At 42.6% G+C, this 19,164-nt stretch overlaps 1 non-coding gene across 1 annotated transcript; it reads right to left on the bottom strand.

Moving 5' to 3' along the window:
• Positions 1 to 2,057: 2,057 nt before the first annotated feature.
• Positions 2,058 to 2,130, bottom strand: TRNAK-UUU. The gene has a single exon. It is a non-coding gene; the product is annotated as a tRNA-Lys (tRNA).
• Between the last annotated feature and the right edge of the window lie 17,034 nt (positions 2,131 to 19,164).

Here is a 19,164-nt window from a genome sequence, read left to right as displayed (position 1 = left end):
AAAGAGAGCTGCATCATGCCGACTCTGGTGACTTATACTGGGTGGCACCCCATTTCAATTGTCCACCCTCTTCCTCCTGTCAGTCTCTACAATAAAGGCTAAAAAATGTTCAATACTCACTTTTCCATCTTTTGGGCAGCTAGACGGCCACGTGACACAGTTCTGGCCGTGAGACACAGGCAAACTTGGGAAACCTTCTGCAGTTCTGATCGAAGAGCTAAGTGACTGGTGCAGACCTTTCCCCTTCTTCCAGACCCGAGTGGGGATGTACCCCTCAGCAGTCATCCTCATCTGTTGGAGGATGTCAGGGAGAATTTCAGAAAGGCCACCCCAGGGCTCTGGGGCTGCTGAGTCAGCACCAGTGGCCACCACTGCCAGATATCCTATTAAGTGGGGAAAACTCCTATTTGCTTAAGCTACTCTAAGACTGTCACTTGCATTCCAAAGCATTTCTAAGGGATACAGAGGATCCAGAGCATTTCTAAGGGAGATGTGGCCTCAACCGAATTGATCAAGGTGGGGTCACTGGGGGCTCAGGGAGCAGCTAATGTGGAGGGCTGCTCAGCAGGAGCTGCCTGCCACGCCCCCTGCTTGTGCGCACGCGCTCTCTCTCTGACATATTAGGAAAAGCTTTTAAAAAAAATCTTATATTTGAAAAAATAGTCAATCAATCCGTCCCCTCTTTCAGTCACCAGCTCTTCCTCCTCTGGCTGGCTGCTATTAGTGACCATACCAGGGCAGAGTGGGGGAAGGACTGGAGAGTGGTGGGGGTAAGAAGTTCCTGCCCGACTGGTACAGAAAGCTGGCTCTTCCTCCCCTTCTCCATTTGATGCTGATTCCCTCAGGGTGCTTCTGTGTGGCTTCCCAGCTGGGTCCCTCACTACAGTCTCCTTGACACCTCCCTTTCAGAAAGCTCCTGGTCCTCTCTCAGTATTTGCTTTCCCTAGCACCCCAGCAAACCCCTTTTGTGCAGGATCCCTTTAAAGATGATCCCTAGCTGGTTCAAGGGCTCATACCTTGACAGCATGAGCGCGCAGGGCAGTGTCCCTACATTCCCCACGTGTTTTCTAGGAGATGACAAGCCCCTGGGAGCCCAACATGGGGCCTGAACAATGAGAAACAGTACTGAGGGTGACCTCTAGGGACTAAGAGCATCCTTAAGGAGTCCCCCAGTCCCCAGCATGGTTCAGCAAAAGGAGGCAAGGATTCCCAAGCACTCCCAGGAGTCAGGTGTAACAGCAAAGTAAACCAGGTGAGAGTTTGGGACAGGGATGAGAAGAATGCAAAGTGCATCCCACTTGACAATAAGAGGCAAGGCTCCTGACATTAGTGGTACGCAGAAAGCACAGGGGGTGACTGTCCTGGGCATACTTGTCTTCAGAGCCATTCCTCTGTCTTTTTGTGTTTTGCATCACAAGGGGGCTAGCCCAGCAAACAGCATTTCCTAGACTCTCAGGTTAGTTGCCTTCTGCTGTCTCAGCTAATAGAGGACACCAGGAAGGGATCTGAGGATGGAAGGGAGAAAGAAGCTCCTTCTACTGGCAATAAGCCCCAGTGACCTCACCTTCATTGATTTCCCCATCCTAATTCCTGAGGTCCCGTATGTTCTTAGTCAATGCCTCAGATTCCTCATGAAGGATGCGATGCGTTTATAAATTCATCTTAGGTTGTGATATTGGTTCCCAGAGTATCAGACACTGCATCTGGATTTAGCTGCTTCTAAGAGAAAAGAGACTTTAAAAAAAAAAAAGATTTTATTTATTTATTTGACAGACAGAGATCACAGGTAGGCAGAGAGGCAGCCAGAGAGAGAGAAAGGGAAGCAGGCTCCCCGCTGAGCAGAGAGCCAGATGCAGGGCTCCATCCCAGGACCCTGGGATCATGACCTGAGCTGAAAGCAGAGGCTTTAACCCACTGAGCCACCCAGGTGCCCCAAGAAAAGAGACTTTTTTAAAGACACTCCTAGAGGCTCTGACTGTGGTTTGAGCTAAGAATTTAAAATTCTGGGTTTGTGATTTTTTTCAATTTAACTTTTTTTTTTTTTTAAGTAGGCTTCATGCCTAACATGGGACTTGAACTCACGATCCTGAGATCAAAAGTCACATGTTCTACCGACTGAGCCAGTCAGGCGCCCTTAATTTTTTTTAAAAGCTCTCTTATGCTTAAAGTCATGAGAACCAGCCAGCCTATCTTACACTCTTTGTCCTCCTCATTCCATCACAATGACCCGTCACTGTTCCCAAGAAGCACGAGTACCTCCGAGAGCACATGCAGACGTTCCAAGGGGTGGCCAGGCACAAGTAGTTCTAGAGATTACTCTCTGGGCCCTCTGTTTTCATACACGCATTCTTTGCTAAAATTGACCTGCCTGACAAGGACTTGACTTAGAATCTGAAGCCACATCGCTTTTCCAGCATCCCCTTTGGCACTCATGATCCCTTCCCCACTTTGAATGATGAAATGCGCCTTGCATTGTACTGAGAGGCACTATCCCAGGATACACAAAGCTCAGGATAACCACAAAAGGGGCCGTTCCAACTACTGATGCGACTAAAATCTGCTTTAATTAATGCACTGGGGTAGGGCTTCCTCTTTCTCCTCTTATTCCTGTTTCTGATAAGAGTGAAAAACACCGTGGAGTTCTGGCTTCTGTTGGATGTTCTGAATTCAGGCGTACCATACACGGAGGTGGTGGAGATGATGGCCATCCGGATTTAATGACTTCACTTCTCCCATCCCTGACGATTATCAAAGAACTCACAGCTGCTGGTGAAAAGTCCCACGACTGTTGATTTCTCAAACTTCTCAGTAGATATACCTTCCCTCATGGGTATATACAATGATATAGCATTACAGTGGTAATGTCAAACACATTACCATTTCTTAATATCCCTTTTATCTCCTCTCCCCTGCCATCACGTTTTTGTTTGGGATTTTTGACATTAGTTCTTCTGGATAAACTTTCTCTTTTCTTCAATCTTAGATGACTTCTTCTTCTTCTTTTTTTTAACAGCAGTACATTTACTGAAATATTAGATCATCCTGACATCCCATATCTCTTGAAGGTTGTCCTGGATTTGTTTCTCTTACTTGAACACTTGCATTAAAGGTATTCTCAATTGTGGATTTTTATGTGGCAAACTTCTCATAACATACCTGAGATCATTTTTATTACTTCTCGCATTGAAATGAAAATTTGGCGGTGTATAAAACTTTAGGTTCACAGTTCTTTTCCTTTAGTCCTTAAATAAATAAATACAGGATCATAAGAAAAACTATAGGACCACAAGAAAAACTGTATGAAAAGGCAATCAATACCCAAGCATGATTTAAAAAAAAAAAAAACCCCACAAAATTTTCAACTAAGAATAGAAGCGTAGTCTTGATCTGATAAAGGGCATCTGTTCAAAACCCTCAGTTAATTTTTTTATAGTAGAAGACTGAATGCTGTTCCCCCAACATCAGGAACAAAGCAAGGATGTCCACCTTCAACTGTCTATTCGCCATTAACCTAGAGCTTCCAGCCACTGCTGGAAGAGACCCCCAAGGCATACAGATTGGAAAGGAGAAAGAAAACAATCCTTGTTCACAGACACATGTGTGTGATCCTTGATCACGCACATTGAAAACCCTAAGGAATCTAGAAAAAAGCTCCTAGAATTAAATGAATTTAGCAAGACCAAAAGCGACAGGTCAATACACAATAATCAATGGTATATCCATGTATTAGCAATGAATACATGGAAAATGAAAATTTAAAAATACCATTACAACAGCATCCCAAAATATGAAATACCTAGGGATGAGTCTTTCATTATTTTACGTATACTCTTTTTTTTTTAAATAGTCTCGGAACTTTATTATCTGAAATTATTGTGGTTCAGTCCTGCTATGTCTATTCATATGACTGTAAAGGCGTAACTCAAGAGACATTTAGGTACCTGCATGCAAATGCTATGCTTACTTATTTTAAAGAGAAATTAGACTCTTATACTCTAGACTCTGTTAGACTACTAACAAGAAAGGATTTAAGAGAGAGAGAGAGGGGAAAAAAAACTAAAGACACTCAAAGAATAGGAAGTGTTTAGAGTTTTTGGTTTGCTCTTTGGGTAGGAGGAGGCTAGTGGCTCAGCTGACATCTGGCAGAGTCTAGCCTGCGATGTGTGGTTTTTATACAAGATGTCTGGGGAAAACAAAAGAAACAGTTTTAGCCACTGACAGATCGTTCTGATGAGTTGGAGATATTAATTGTGGAATATTCATGCCAGGCTTGACACTATGTTAGATCAGGTCTATGCCCTTTCCCTCCTGAGAATTTCTTAGCTCTCACTCATGGTGATTCTATCTTCCTGCATTTTGTAATTTTAGATGATGAGCTCATCTTTAGTGGTTTTGTATATGGGAATCCTGCATGGCCCGGATGGAGGGGGTGTTTCTTCAGAGAGATTTTATGTTTGCTTCTGTCTGTTTGGTATCCATTTTTAAAGTTAATTTTTAAACCCACAGGCCCCCAGTTTCTATAGGCAGTGTAAAACTGAGTTCTAGACCTAAATAAGAGCAGACTGGTATTATAAGTTCTCAGGAGAACATTTTTTTGCCCCAATCAAGAGGCTGGGCTAAGAGATACAGCTTCACTGTTTCTCTGTGCGTTTCTGCACATTTCATTTTTGGTTCATACTTTCACCAAAGGTATAGCCCTTTGAGAGTCCTGGTTTTATGCAGAAGTGTCAAGTGTCTTTCCTTTGGTAATCCAAGGTCTCCTCTTTCGTTGCTATAGGTCCGTTCAAAAGTGCCTTGGTTCGGGGCACCTGGGTGGCTCAGTGGGTTAAGCCGCTGCCTTCGGCTCAGGTCATGATCTCAGGGTCCTGGGATCGAGTACCGCATCGGGCTCTCTGCTCAGCGGAGAGCCTGCTTCCCTTCCTCTCTCTCTGCCTGCCTCTCTGTGATTTCTCTCTGTCAAATAAATAAAATCTTTAAAAAAAAAAAAATGCCTTGGTTCTTGAGACTCGTAAACTCCTGGGGTTGGAGGGGCTCCAATTCAACTCATCCAACATCCCCTCTGCCCCTCCCCTCAACTGAGCTCCCTCTTAATGTTTGACCACTGAGAATGTTCCCTACCTTCTGTGAGCTTAGCTCTCCAATCAACTGAAAGTTGAATAAAAAAAAAAAAGCTTTATTTATTTTACCATGATTTCAAGATGTTTTCAAAGAAAGAGACCATGAATGGAATATATTCATATATAAATGAAGTATGAATGGTAGGAAAAGGCAATTCACAAACCTTTTCCTGACTTCTCTCCCGTCTTTTCCCCCCAACCCCCACCATTATGTTTTGTTCTTCTCTAAGCAACATTAACAGTTGTTTTCCCTTCTCTATGCAACATCTAACCACAGTTTTTATTAGTTTTAAGATTTTACTTATTTGACAGAGACACAGCGAGAGAGGGAACACAAGCAGCGGGAGTGGAAGAGGGAGAAGCAGGCTTCCCGCTCAGCAGGGAGCCCAATGCAAGACTCGATCCCAGAACCCCGGGATCATGACCCGAGCCAAAGGCAGACGCTTAACAACTGAGCCACCCAGGCGTCCCTAACCACAGCTTTTTTTTTTTTTTTTTAAGATTTTATTTATTTGACAGACAGAGATCACAAGTAGGCAGAGAGGCAGGTAGAGAGAGAGAGGAGGAGCAGGCTCCCTGCCGAGCAGAGAGCCCGATGCGGGGCTCGATCCCAGGACCCTGAGATCATGACCTGAATTGAAGGCAGAGACAACCCACTGAGCCACCCAGGCGCCCCGTTAACCATAGTTTTTTAAAGAAAATATTTTATTTATTTCTTTTTTTTAAAAAGATTTTATTTATTTATTTGACAGAGAGAGAGAGAGATCACAAGTAGGCAGAGAAGCAGGCAGAGAGAGAAGGAAGCAGGCTCCCCGCGGAGCACAGAGCCCGATGCGGGGCTCGATCCCAGGACCCTGAGATCATGACCTGAGCCGAAGGCAGCGGCTTAATCCACTGAGCCACCCAGGTGCCCCTATTTTATTTATTTCTTTCACAGAGAGAGATCACAAATAGGCAGAGAGGCGGGCAGAGAGACGGGGGGAAGCAGGCTCCACACTGAGCAGAGATGCGGGGCTCCACCCCAGGACCCCGAGATCATGACCCGAGCTGAAGGCAGAGGCTTAACCCACTGAGCCACCCAGGTGCCACCCTAACCACAGTTTTAATAACAGTAAATGAAGGGATGGATGAGTGAATCAGTTTAACAATTCATTCACTTATCCATCAGTGACACCTACTGGTGTCTATATCTTGAATGCTGATTATTACAAATATACTTAAGATTACAATAACAAACAGAAAAGAAGGGAAGAGGCATGAGGACATGACATTGTAAAATGTATTGAGTACTGTGCCTCTTGAAGAAAAAAAAAAAAAGCCTTGCAGGAATTGAATATTAAAAGTGAAAAGAGGGCGCCTGGGTGGCTCAGTGGGTTAAGCCAGGGTCCTGGGATCGACCCCCACATCGGGCTCTCTGCTCAGCGGAGAGCCTGCTTCTCCCTCTCTCTCTGCCTGACTCACTGCCTACTTGTGATCTCTCTCTATCAAATAAATAAATAATCTTAAAAAAAAAGTGAAAAGAGCAGAACTGTAAGACACAGACCATGTTAAAACTGAGTTCGGAGACGAATGAACATGAACCCGACTGGTAGGGGAAGGCTCCAGAGCGGAGGTGGGAGCTGGATTGAGCAACTGCCCTTGACTCATGAAACTGGGATCCACACAGGCCATTAGCTAAACACATTGAATAAACTATAGACTGTACTCTGGCTGCTCACATTACACAAGTCTCCTCGTATGGAGGACATTTTCTATGGTGATCATTTCTGCCCTCCTAATAAGATTTAATTTATAAAACTTTAATTGGCATGTTATATTAAGAGTAAATAAAATTGGACTTTGTTAAAAAAAAAACTTTAGTTGGCATTTTACTTTCTTTACAGATTCATAGTCACTGTACGAGCAGAGGCAGCTAATCTTTCTGGAGTTTTTCCAGCCAGTGTTTACTCCAAAAATTAGCTCAAATCCTTTGCTTAGTCATCAAGTGGTTCGTTATTCTTTGTGAGTGATTAGAAGGGTTCTCAGGGTCCATGGTTCTCAAGGACCATGCCTGGCATGGAGAAAATTAAATGCAAAGGGATTTCTTTTGATAGAGCATTCTTTTTCAAAAAAGGGTAAAGTTTTAATGATAGAAACGGATCCTCCTGGAAGAATATTTCATTTTAGTAACTGCCATATATTCGCAGAACTTTCCAGAGTATTGTAATGAACCTCTCCATACTGATTGATGGATCATCCTCTACTGTATGAAGGTAGGACAGAGGAAGTGGAGAATAAAGCGGGTCATTTTAGAAATACTATTATATGTAATAATAATATATTATTAATAATAACATATTACCAGTATTGCCAAGATCAGGCCTAAAGCAAACAACCCTTTTCCATCCAAGTTCAATGAGAGGATTTAGTGTAAAACACTTTGTCTTCTTTTTCTTGCAAGCTCCTAGAATTTGCTCCATGTGTGCTCAAAACGTTTCTGAAAAAGCTCACACACCCTTTATCCTTTATAATGAAAACATTCCCCTGATGTGCTGAGTGGCTTGACTAGCCCAATCCAGGGTCTATCAGGAGCATCTTCTATCTGCAGCTACGAATGGCAGGGGGCGTGCACAACATGTGTGTGACCGCTGGGGGCGTGCACATGGTAAATGGAGGTGTGGCGCGGAGCTGAAGGTGCTGCAGGCTTGCAGGGGGCAGGCAGCAGGGGGCTGGAGCGCTGCAGGCTCTCAGAGCCAGGCATGGGGGCTGCAGCCTTAGTTGTGGGAAGCAGCAGTGCAGGCCTGGGACAGAGCCCTGTGTGGAGGGGAATAGATCCTTGACCCTGCACATCCTTCTGTCTCTGCGGACTGAGCCTGGCCTAGGCTTGCCCCAGGCTCAACTCATTATCTTGTTACCTTTACAACTTTATTCCCACTGCTTACAAACACATTTTTTCCAATTTTCTTAGTTGTAATCCCCAGAAATGGGGATGGGCTCTCACTGAGCCCATCTTTTAGTGCCAACAGCTAATTAATTGGTCCATGGGTAGCCTGGCTTCCTTTGGGACAAAAGCTTTGGTCTGTGGTCACTAGTGTCTACAGAGACAGGGCATGCAATGAGGCTTTGGGGGTATGAGGGAGTGATCGAGATTCTGTGAACATGGGGAAGGTGACAGATCAGGCCCAAAGCAGCACGGATGGTGGCCTCCAGGAGTCCCCTGGGACGCATCTCCTCCACCTTTACTTTCCTAGGGCCAACTATGCCCTGGGGCCCGGGGAAGGGATAGGCCTCTTTCAGTCCACTCTGGAGCCCGTTTGTTTTAGCCTGAGTTCTTTAAAACCTGAGCCTGGGCAAAACTCACTAAGATTTTATCTGGATATCAAAATGGACACTTGGGCAAAGGGAGCCCTGGCGATGAGTAAATGTTCTATCCTAATGCAAAATTTGCTCAACCTTATTAAGAAACAAGGAAAGGATTACTTATTATTTCTGGCCTATGAGACTGGCAAAAATGTAAATATCAGTGTTATGAAAATACATATAGGGAAAAATGTCTTCTGATGCACAGTGGAAATGCAGATCAAAAGCCTTAAAAAGGTGCACACCCTGCAACCTATCAATTTCATTTGTAACATACATAGTACTCTTCATGTGAAATAAATAGAGCCCTTGAATTCTCTTTGACTGATCTTCCTTCCTCTAAAGCACCCGTCCTGATGGGAAGAGAGAGGAAACGAAATTTAGTCCACCCGACTAAAACCCAGTTTAATTCAATGTCTAAACTGACCATTTAGATACTCAGTCTACAAAGGTAATTGCCCAGGCTCTCATCAATTCTTCTACTTCAACATAGGTTTAGGTACATAAGGGATGGGAGGGCTATCATATCCTATGGCAGTAGGGAAAAGGCTCTCTGGAGTTCACATACAGTACAATCCCATTTCCACTATTAAAACAAAAGTGCAAGGGGTGTCTGGGTGGCTCACTTGGTTACGCGTCTGCCTTCATCTCAGGTCATGATCCCAGGATCCTGGGATCAAGCCCTGCATCAGGCTCCCTGCCCAGTGAGGAGTCTGCTTCTCTCTACCCCCCCCCACTCTGCCCCTCTCCCCACTTGTGCTCCCTCTCTCTCAAATAAATAAATACAATCTTTAAAAAAAATAAATAAAAGTGCACATGTGTCAAAGTGTGTCAAAGAAAAAAGTCTGGAAAGATATAAAGCAAAGTCTTACCTTTGAGTTATCTCTGGGAGGTAAAATTGCACTGGGCTACAACTGTCTTTTACATTTATGTTTTGGTTTAATTTTATAAGTAGTGTGCCTTAATTTCATAATCAGAAAAAAAAACAATAATGATGTTTCATTCTGATTAAAAACCAGTCCAACAGGATGTTAAGTAGGGTTTTGATTGAAATGCCAAGATGTGATAGTTATTGAACATCAAAGCAAGGTGTGAGCAGACCACGAAGATTTCAAAGGCCATCTTCAAAATCTGGTTAGCTGTGTCTTGGTCCTTGACCCAGGGCATCCCTCACCCAGAGAGAGGAAATACAAGAGTCAGAAGAGGGGAGATTCGGGGAGGATTTTGTGAGGAGGACTTCCCTAGGAGAATGTGCAGGGTCATCTGCACCCCCCCCCCCCAAGTCTAGTGAGAAAGCCTTCAAGGGGAGGGACCACTCAGGCAGCTGGAGGTGTGGTCACTGAGGTAGGACATAGATAATGGCCCGGTGCTGGCTGGTTCTGGAAGACTAAGTAGCCTTGGCTGAGAGAAAATGGCCTGGGTGAAAACTGCTCAACTCTCTACATGCAGGTCAAATGAGACAGAAGTCCTGGGGACCAGGTAAGGAGGAGGCAGGGGTGGAGCCCAACCAAGAGTGGCCAGAGAGGACAAGGGGTAGGACAAGCAGTGAAAGGCTGGGTGACTACAATTGAGGCTGTAAGGAGCAAGGTGGGTGTCAGGGGGTCCCTGCTGAAGATGAAGGAACTGGGTCAGAGAAGCCCAGCAGAGGAGTCTCCCAGGACCTCAGGGAAACCCCCCAAGATCAGCTTTCAATGTCTGCCCGGGACCTATGGTCTACGGGTCCCCAAGAATAGGCCCCACAAAGCCATTTCACCAGGACTATCCCCCTTCCCTCTCCTCCTTTCCCCACTTCAACCTTAAAGGCCAGAAGTGGAGGTCCCTGGTTGGTTAAGCATCTGCCTTCGGCTCAGGTCGTGATCCCAGGGTCCCGGTACTGAATGCTGCATTGGGCTTCCTGCTCTGCAGGGAGTCTTCTTCTCCCTCTCCCTCTGCTGCTCCCTCTGTTGGTGCTCTCTCTCTCTCTCTCTCTCTCTCTCTCTCTCTCGCTTGCTCACTCTCCCTCTCTCAAATAAAAGAAATCTTAAAAAAAAAAAAAAAAGAAGAGGAGGAGGAGGGGGAGGGAGAGAGGGGGAAGTGGGAGGGGAAAAGGCCAGAAACAGCAGCAAGAGGAAGAGGAAGAGGAGAAGCTAAACACAACTCCCTCCCAGCTGCCCACAGCACTCCTGCCACAGGCCCTAGCTTTGGGGGAGTGGGAGAGAAATCTTATCTTTGAGTGAAGATTTAAATATTGGTTAGTATATTGGGCTGGACCCTTTCAATTATTTAATTAAGGCTGCATTTATGACTTAAAGTGACCCCCCAATGTTTACCTAAGGGTGCCAAGAAAAATTTACGAGCTTGGCAGGATTTTTATATACCATCTTGGAAAAGACCATCCTATCCCCCACTGGAAGGGATTAAAAGCAGTGGAAGCCCAAAATAAAGTGGCTTTGGTGGATACAACCCATAAATCCTGCATATTCAGCATACTGGTTGTACCACATTCCTTTTTTAAAAGCCATTCTGCCTTGAGTTTCTAGATACACTGGCTAGCTCCTCCTCGTTCCCTGGAGGTCTGGGTGTAATGCGATTCGACCCAGCCAATTCCACAGCCCAGAAAAGTTGAGCTTGCCCAGTAACTTGTGCTCATTCTCAGAGACTCACCCACCTGAGGTCTCCCCAGCTTCTTTTTTTTGCATCTGTCTGGCTTGCCACTTTTCTCCCCATCAGCCTGGATGCAGAAATGAGCATCTCTTAGCATTCCCTCTTCAGGAGACTCTCCTCACACAAAGAACAGTTGTGAGTTGTGGAGACTTTCCTGAAGGTTTTCCATCTTCTCAGAGTGGGTTCAGGGTTAGGTGGTCAGGGAGGCCGTTTTAAAGTTCACCACAGTTATTGAGTTCTGTTATTCAGGTACAGTGTGAAATGCTGGAGATACAGAGTAGATGATATCTACCATCCTCAAGATACTTACAGGAGAGAAGGTAAGAGCATACAGTAAGTCCGGTTAGAGCCCGGGTTGCTGTGGAAGCACTTGGTGACAGGTGCATGCGAACAGGCCTGTGGGGAAGACGGGGGAAGTCAAGGAAGACTTCTCTCTGTGATAAAATGGCAGATTATTTAAAGAATCAAATAGAACTTGAGAATGGAGAAATACAGGAAGAGATGTTAAAAACTCAAGAGATGGGTTCAACAGTTTAGCTGCATGAGAAGAGAGCGTCAATGATTTAGAAAATCTGGCAGAGGATGGGGCACCTGGGTGGTTCAGTTGGTTGAGTGTCTGACTCCCGATTTCAGCTCAGGTCATGATCTCAGGGTCCGGCTCTGTGCTCGGTGGGGAGTCTGCTTGAGGAATCTCTTCCTCTCCTTCTGTCCCTCCCCCTGCTCATGTGCTCTCTCTCTCTAAAATAAATAAATCTTAAAAAGAAAAGAAAAGGAAATACGGCCAAGGCAATGATCTAAAATAAAGAGACACAACACAGAAAATCCAAAAGCAAGGGTAAGAGACACAGAGAATACAGTGAGGAGATCTTACTTTTATTTAGTTGGAGTCCCAGAAGAGAGAATGAGCTGAGACAATATTTGAAGAGATAAAATAATTTTCCACGGCTGATGAAAGACTTTAAGTTCAGAATCACAAAGAACAACGAATCCCAAGCAAAACTAATCATAGGAAATCTACTCTTGACACTTTCAAATAAATCTGCAGAAAACAAAAGGAAAAGAAACAAGATCAGAGGAAGAAAAAGATTGTTTTCAAAGGAGCAACAGCTAGACAGACACCTGACTTCTAAACAGCAACAGTGGAAACCAGAAAGCAGTGCAGTATCTTAAAAGGCTAAAAGTAAACCGCGAGTCTAAAATTCTACATCCAGCTAAAATCTTCACATACAAACATGAGAAGACATCTTTGGACAAAAAAAAAAGAAAGAAAGAAAGAAAAAAGAGTGATATATCCACTAGCAAGAAACACTTTTAATTTTCTATTCCCATGTAATAAATTACTACTACAAATTACTGTTTTAATTTTCTATTCCTATGTAATAAATTACTACTAAAAGCTTCACATACAAACATGAGAAGACATCTTTGGACAAAAAAAGAAAGAAAGAAAGAAAAAAGACTGATATATCCACTAGCAAGAAACACTGTTTTAATTTCCTATTCCTATGTAATAAATTCCTATGTAATAAATTAGCAGCTTAAAACAATACCCATTTATTTTTCTGTTGTGTAAATCAGAAGTCCATGTAAGGACGAAGTAGGCTCACTGCTCAGAGTCTCACAAGGCTGAAATCAAGGTTTTGGTAGGGCTGCGGTCTCATCTGAGGCTTGAGGTCCTCTTCCCAAGATCCTGTGGTCGAAACTGAGGTCAAAAAGAAGTCTAATACTTAAAATTACATAAAATATATTCTCTGATACGATGAAATTACAATGAGAAAAAAAACTAACTTAGAAAACTCCGCATTTATTTGGAAATTAAGAAATGCTTCTAAATAACACAGGTCAAATAAAGTATTACAAAAGAAATTAAAAATATTTTGAACCGAATGTTAACAAAGTTTTTAATGTATCAATTCCCATGGGATATAGGTGACAAAGGGAGATTTACAGCCTTAAATGTATATATATTACAAGGTAAGAAAGATCTAAAATGCATGAGCTAAGATTGAATCTCAAAAAGTTAGAAAAAGAAGACATGGGATACTATATTACTATTCACAAAGATTCACTAACCCAACTCTGGGCATCAACATCAGGCTTAGCTCTATTTCTTGTTCTAGTCAATGGAATTCATACAGGTCTGTGATGTGTCACATCTAGACAAAAGTTTTAAGATTTAACATCTAGTTCACCATACTGTCCCTCTTCCCTCTGCCATGATGACTTGTCAGTGTTCTGGACAGTGGCTGTTCTGTCAGCTCAAGCCCCAAGGTAGAGACAATGTGGAGAATAAGCCAGCCAACCTGGACAGAACAGTTAGAATGACTGAGAAATAAACTATGTCGTAGAAATGCCCGAGGTTTGTTTGTTTGTTTGTTTTTTCTGGATTGTATGTTATTGCAACATAACCTAATCTGTTCTGATTCTTGTAGAAGTCCAAAGGAAGGGGCACCTGCGTGGCACAATCGCTTAAGCATTTGACTCTTGGTTTCAGCTCAGGTTGTGATCGCAGGGTGGTGAGATCAAGCCCTACATCAGGCTCTGTGCTCTGCATGGAGTCTGCTTAGCTTTCTCTCTCCCCTCTCCCTCTGCTCCTCCCCTCTGTGTGTGCACTCTCTCTCTAATAAATAAATAAACCTTAACAAAAAAGCACCAAAGAAACCCAAATTTAGTAAAATAAATGAAATAGAAAGGATAACAGCATTAAAGAAATGGAAAAGAATGTGCCATAGAAAAGATCAACAAAACCAAAGGCTGGGTCTTTGAAGAGACCAATAAAATTGATAAATCTTTGGAAATTATCAAGAAAATTAAAAAGAGAAAAAAACTAGAGAGAATGTACAAATAACCAGTGCCAGGAATGAAAAAAGCAGATATCACTATACATTTTATAAGCACTAAAAAGATAATATGAGGATTTTATGAATAATTTTTGTTTAAAATATGAGAAGTTAGATGGAATGAATATAGTTCTAGAAAAATCAACTTATTTACAATTGATCTAGGAAGAATTAGAAACTTTAAGACTTTTAATTTTTAAATAGATTGAATCAGTACTTAAAAACTTTGAATAGCTAAGGGGAAAATAATGCTTATTGTATACAAACACTTTTGAGGTTTAGCAAACAAATAGTATACATGCCAATTCGTTTATATGGATAGCTTAACGATGATACCAAAAGCCAGTGAAGGTAGTTTCAGAAGAGAAAATTTAGCCAAATCTCACTCTCGAACACAGATACAAAAATTCTAAGTAAAATATTGTATCAAGCAACATATAAAAAGGAAAATACGTTATAACCAATGTGGTGGACAATATGACGGCTCCCAAAGACGTTTACATCCTAATCCTCAAAACCTGTGAAAATGTCATCATGCGTGGCAAAGGGACTTCGAAAACGTGACTGAATTAAGGCCTCTGACATGGGAAGATTATCCTGGATTATTTCACAAGCCCAATTAAGAAGCTTTTCTTAATTTCCATAAGCGCGCTCATAAGAGGGAAGCAGGAGGGTCAGAGTCGGAGAGTTGTGCCCATGGAAGCAGAGATTGGAGTGATGGGCTCTGAAGATGGAGGAAGGGACCACCAGGCAAGGAACGCAGCTGGTCTCTAGAAACAGGGAAAGGCAAGGAAACATACTCTCCCCTAGAGCTCTAGGAAAACCACAGCTCTGCCAATACCTTGATTTAGCCCTCAAGACCCACTTTGGACTTCTGACCTCAAGAATGGTAAGATAATTAAGGTGTGGTATTTTAAGATACTATGTATTTGGGAATTTGTTACAGAAGCAAAAGGAAACAGATACAACTAAGTTGATCTTATTCTAGAAATACAAGGATGCTTCAACACTGGAAAATCAAAATCGTTCTTCATATAAGTAAATTCTAAGGAGAAAAATGATATGACTGCTCAATAAATAGAAAAATAATTCATAAAATTCAACTCCAATCATCATTAAAAAAAAAACATAAAACTTTTAACCAACTAGGATTAAAAGGATTTTTCTAAATCGGATATCCTTTTATCAGACGTTGGAGTAAAATAACACATTGTACACCAAAAGTTTTATAACACTGTATGTCATTATACTTCAATAAGAAAGAAAGAGAGACGGGGCACCTGGGTGGTTCAGTCCTTAAGCATCAGCCTTAGGCTCAGGTCAAGATCCCAGGGTCCTGGGATCGAACCCAGCACAGGGCTTCCTGCTCAGTGGGAAGTCTGCTTCTCCCTCTCTATCTTCCCCTGCTTATCCTCCCTCTCTTGGAGGACATTTATTTATGTCAAATAAATAAATAAAATCTTTTTTAAAAAAAAGAGAGAGAAAGAAAGAGGGAGGGACAAAGGGAGGGAAGAGAGAAGTTGGGAATAAGCAATGAAAGTAATTACCATAAAAGAACAAGAGTAACTATCAAAGAAAGCAATGGAGTAATTACCATAAAAACCCAGCAGTTACATTTAGAAAGAACAGGGTTGTATTTGGGAAGGGATATATTCCGGGCCCTCTGGGATGCTGGTAAAACCCTACTTTTTTCCAGATGGTAGTTAATGGAAGTGCTTCATAATAATTATGTTTTATCTACTTTCCTTCAACTGTGTTATTTTTCACAACAAAAATGTTTTTAAAAAGGTAGAAAAGAAAGTAAGTGGGCGCCTGGCTGGCTTAGCTGGTGGAGCATATGACTCCTGATCTCAGGGTTGTGAGTTTGGGCCCAGGGTTGGGCGCAGAGATTACTAAACAAACAAACAAATACAACTTAAAAAAGAAAGGAGGAGGGGGAGGAGTCAAGATGGCGGAGAAGTAGCAGGCTGAGACTACATCAGGTAGCAGGAGATCAGCTCGATAGCTTATCTAAACATTGCAAACACCTACAAATCCAACGGGAGATCGAAGAGAAGAAGAACAGCAATTCTAGAAACAGAAAATCAACCACTTTCTGAAAGGTAGGACTGACCGAGAAGTGAATCTAAAACGACGGGAAGATACACCGCGGGGGAGGGGCTGGCTCCCGGCAAGCGGCGGAGCAACGGAGCACAAAATCAGGACTTTTAAAAGTCTGTTCCACTGAGGGACATTGCTCCAGAGGCTAAACCGGGGTGAAGCCCACGTGGGGTCAGTGTGGCCCCAGGTCCCGCAGGGTCACAGAAGGATCGGGGGTGTCGGGGTGTCACAGAGCTCGCAGGTGTTAGAACGGAGAAGCCGGCTGCAGAGACAGAGCCGAAGACTGAGCTCTCAGCTCGGGGTTACCTTGAACTGGTCGCGGGCTGGGTGAGCTCGGAGCGCGGCTGGAGGCTGGGGATACGGGAGTGATTGGGTGCTGTCCTCTGGGGGCGCACTGAGGAGTGGGGCCTCGGGCTCTTGGCTCCTCCAGGCCGGAGACTGGGAGGCCGCCATTTTCATTCCCGTCCTCCGGAACTCTACGGAAAGCGTTCAGGGAACAGAAGCTCCCCAAAGCGAACCCGAGCCGATTACTTAGTCCGGCCGCCAGTAAGGGCGGTGCAATCCCGCCTCGGGCAAAGACACTTGAGAGTCACTACAACAGGCCCCTCCCCCAGAAGATCAACAAAATATCCAGCCAGGACAAAGTTCATCTATCAACGAAAGCAGGTTCAATACCTAGGACAGCAGCGGAATTCCAGAGGAGGAGAAAGCAAAGCACGGAACTCATGGCTTTCTCCCCATGATTCTTTAGTCTTGTGGTTAATTCAATTTTTTTTTCAATTTTTTTTCTCTTTTTTCTTCTTCTGATAAATTTTTTAAAACCTTTACCCTTTTCTTTTTTAATGTTTTTTGACTAGTTTATCTAAAATATATATATTTTCTTTCTTTTTTATATTTTTTCTTTATTTGTTTTATTTTTTAAATTTTTTTCTGTTTTTTTTTTCTGAACCTGTTTTTATCCCCTTTCTCCCCCCCACAATTTGGGGTCTCTTCTGATTTGGTTACAGCGCATTTTTCTGGGGTCTTTGCCACCCTTTTAGTATTTTATTTGATCCTTCATATCCTCTTATCTGGACAAAATGACAAGGCGGAAAAACACCACAAAAAAAAAAGAATAAGAGGCAGTACTGAAGGCTAGGGACCTAATCAACACAGACATTGGTAATATGTCAGATCAAGAGTTCAGAATGACCGGTTCTAGCCGGGCTCAAAAAAGGCATGGAAGATATTAAAGAAACCCTCTCTGGAGATATAAAAGCCTTTCTGGAGAAATTAAAGAACTAAAATCTAACCAAGTTGAAATCAAAAAGGCTATTAATGAGGTGCAATAAAAAATGAAGGCTCTCACTGCTAGGATAAATGAGGCAGAAGAAAAAATTAGTGATATAGAAGACCAAATGACAGAGAATAAAGAAGCTGAACAAAAGAGGAACAAACAGCTACTGGACCACGAGGGGAGAATTCGAGAGATAAGTGACACCATAAGACGAAACAACATTAGAATAATTGGGATTCCAGAAGAAGAAGAAACAGAGAGGGGAGCAGAAGGTCTATTGGAGAGAATTATTGGAGAGAATTTCCCTAATATGGCAAAGGGAACAAGCATCAAAATCTAGGAGGTGCAGAGAACCCCCCTCAAAGTCAACAAGAATAGGTCCACACCCCATCACCTAATAGTAAAATTGACAAGTCTTAGCGACAAAGAGAAAATCCTGAAAGCAGCCAGGGAAAAGAAGTCTGTAACATACAATGGTAAAATTATTAGATTGGCAGCAGACTTATCCACAGAGACCTGGCAGGCCAGAAAGAGCTGGCATGATATACTCAGAGCACTAAACAAGAAAAATATGCAGCCAAGAATAGTATATCCAGCTAGGCTATCATTGAAAATAGAAGGAGAGATAAAAAGCTTCCAGGACAAACAAAAACTGAAAGAATTTGCAAACACCAAACCAGCTCTACAGGAAATATTGAAAGGGGTCCTCTAAGCAAAGAGAGAGCCTAAAAGTAGTAGATCAGAAAGGTACAGAGACAATATACAGTAACAGTCACCTTATAGGCTAATAATGGCACTAAATTCATATCTCTCATTAGTTACCCTGAATGTTAATGGGCTAAATGCTCCAATCAAAAGACACAGGGTATCAGAATGGATAAAAAAAAAAAAAAACCATCAATATGTTGCCTACAAGAAACTCATTTTAGACGTGAAGACACCTCCAGATTTAAAGTGAGGGGGTGGAAAACAATTTACCATGCTAATGGGCATCAGAAGAAAGCTGGGGTGGCAATCCTTATATCAGATCAATTAGATTTTAAGCCAAAGAATATAATAAGAGATGAGGAAGGACACTATATCCTACTCAAAGGGTCTGTCCAACAAGAAGATCTAACAATTTTAAATATCTATGCCCCTAACGTGGGAGCAGCCAACTATATCAACCAATTAATAACAAAATCAAAGAAACACATCAATAATAATACAATAATAGTAGGGGACTTTAACACTCCCCTCACTGAAATGGACAGATCGTCCAAGCAAAAGATCAACAAGGAAATAAAGGCCTTAAATGACACACTGGACCAGATGGACATCACAGATATATTCAGAACATTTCATCCCAAAGCAACAGAATACACATTCTTCTGTAGTGCACATGGAACATTCTCTAGAACAGATCACATCCTGGGTCACAAATCAGGTCTCAACTAGTATCAAAAGATTAGGATCATTCCCTGCATATTTTAAGACCACAATGCTCTGAAGCTAGAACTCAATCACAAGAGGAAAGCTGGAAAGAACCCAAATACATGCAGACTAAACAGCATCCTTCTAAAGAATGAATGGGTCAACCAGGAAATTAAAGAAGAATTGAAAAAATTCATGGAAACAAATGATAATGAAAACACAACGGTTCAAAATCTGTGGGACACAGCAAAGGCAGTCCTGAGAGAAAAATATATAGCAGTACAAGCCTTTCTCAAGAAACAGGAAAGGTCTCAAGTACACAATCTAACCCTATACCTAAAGGAGCTGGAGAAAGAACAAGAAAGAAACCCCAAACCCAGCAGGAGAAATCATAAAGATCAGAGCAGAAATCAATGAAATAGAAACCAAAAAAACA

The sequence above is a fragment of the Meles meles genome, chromosome 16 (genome assembly GCF_922984935.1).
Source record: "Meles meles chromosome 16, mMelMel3.1 paternal haplotype, whole genome shotgun sequence".
NCBI classification, from domain to species: domain Eukaryota; kingdom Metazoa; phylum Chordata; class Mammalia; order Carnivora; family Mustelidae; genus Meles; species Meles meles.
This window is presented reverse-complemented; position numbering and strand designations above follow the sequence as displayed.